Genomic DNA, 2,324 nt, shown 5'->3' with positions numbered 1-2,324 from the left:
AATGCCAATTGACTTGCATTGGCCCCATTGAAATACATTACAGTACAAGGAGAGTTGCAATAAAAAATGCGGAATGGATTTTCCATTAGGGTCTCAATGCCCAAATATACTACTCTGGGGATGGAATGAGAGACCAGGCAGTGGAATAACAGACCCTGGGAGCAGGGGCAGCCGGCGGAGCCGAGAGGAGGCGGGGAAGTTTTCCCAGTAGGGGCCGCAGCCACGCAGGCGCCACCGGGCAGATCTCTTTAAATATCCCCTCCCCGGCCCCACTGGAGCCAAAACCACTCCTCACGCCTCGTCTCCGAGCGACAAGGTAGCTGGGAGACGAGGCGCGAGGAGCATATTTCGCCCTCAGGAACTCAGGGGCAGCCGGAGGAGTCGAGAGGAGGCGGGGAAGTTTGGGGGGGCGCCGGCGCCACCGGGCAGATCTCTTTAAATATCCCCTCCCCGGCCCCACTGGAGCCAAAACCACTCCTCACGCCTCGTCTCCGAGCGACAAGGTAGCTGGGAGACGAGGCGCGAGGAGCATATTTCGCCCTCAGGAACTCAGGGGCAGCCGGAGGAGTCGAGAGGAGGCGGGGAAGTTTGGGGGGGCGCCGGCGCCACCGGGCAGATCTCTTTAAATATCCCCTCCCCGGCCCCACTGGAGCCAAAACCACTCCTCACGCCTCGTCTCCGAGCGACAAGGTAGCTGGGAGACGAGGCGCGAGGAGCATATTTCGCCCTCAGGAATTCAGAGGGAGCCGAGAGGAGGCGGGGAAGTTTTTGCGGGGACGGGGCAGATCTCTAAATATCCCCTCCCCAGCCCTGCTGGAGCTAAAACCACTCCTCGCGCATGTGGGGGGGAGTGCAGTTGGGGGGGGGAGGTGTGATCCAGTGTGTCTCACAAGTTACTGATCTCTATCCTGTTATACTACTATAAATTCAGAAATAACTACAATGTGCAACTGCGTTCTTTGAACTTTTCTTACTCCTTCTGCCAAATGCTTCCTGGACTGAAGAAAACAAATCCCACCCTTAGTTGTGGGCAATAACCATCTAACATAGCTGAGCACAATCACTGTATAATTACATTCCACCAATTATGATACCGATGTCTTCATGTGATCCACTGAGGGCCTGGAACCTCTTCAGAAGGAAAATACTGAACAGGAATCGGAAAATTCTCATGTTCAGCTGTGATTTGCTGCACTCATGAACTTTTCCCCTAATCAAACTCAAATTCTCTATAGGGTCATTGTTATACATTGTGCAGCTGGTGGGCTTGAGGGATTAGTGGATGCTGGAGGTGATCACTTGGTAGCCATAGCAGACAGTAAAATCTATTCTGGTAAAACCTATTATGTTCTATGCAGCTGAATGGTAATAGCAGAGTGGGAGGTATAAACAACTAAGATGGCAACATTTGTTTAACTTCTCTGAACCTTTGGGAACTGATGGAAACTCGTGCTTTGTCAGATATCTTCAACATCCTTTGATAGGAGAAAAGAAATAAACAGATTCTGGATACCAGAAAATGATTCTCAGAAACTTAGTAGTTAGATATATTGGCTGATTTTATAGACACACAAGGGGATTTGAGACTCTGCAATAAGACGACAGATCGCCTTTGATTTACTGAACAGATGATCCACAGCATGGCAGATACTAGATCTCAAAATAGAAGCCATTTAAAAACATTTTAAAACACCGTTTTCGTGCATAACTGGCTATTGCTGTTGTTTTTCCCAAGTAGGACTGGCAAGGCTGTGAAATTCCTGGAGATTTGGAGGGGGGGATATTATTAGGGGATATCCTGCTCAGCAGGGTACTGTGTCACAGAGTCCACCCGCCAAAGCAGCCATTTTCTCCAGGGCAACTGATGTCTGTTATCTGAAAATCAGCTGTAATTCTGGGAGATCTGCAGGCCCCACCTGGAGACTGGCAACCCTATAAAGAGTGAAGAAATAAAAAATAGGCTGACATTTATGCTGCAAAATGAGATACAACGTCGTGACATCACGGTTAACTTATTGCATCAACCTGAACAATTTGAAACCAACCTTTAAACGCAAACGTATACAAGAAAGCCCCAAAAGTTATGCAACTGGAGCCTGGGAAGCTGTGGTTTTTAGAGCAACAGCAGGAGGAGGAGGATGGGATGCTTAGTCCTCCACCAGCTGGCCACTTTTCTGCTCCAAATCGCCTTTCCATCATGTACCTTCCACTTCCTCCATGGATCTTGCCTAGCTTCTCATTTTCCCCTGAGTGTTCCAGTATCCTTGCTGACATCTTTTTAAATATTGCTATAATGTTGCTAGATTGTTACTTTCCTTGAGACT

The sequence above is a fragment of the Gekko japonicus genome, unplaced genomic scaffold (assembly GCF_001447785.1).
Source record: "Gekko japonicus isolate JY-2015 unplaced genomic scaffold, Gekko_japonicus_V1.1 scaffold793, whole genome shotgun sequence".
Taxonomy (NCBI): domain Eukaryota; kingdom Metazoa; phylum Chordata; class Lepidosauria; order Squamata; family Gekkonidae; genus Gekko; species Gekko japonicus.
The sequence above is the reverse complement of the archived record's forward strand: the minus strand, read 5'-3'. Positions refer to the sequence as shown.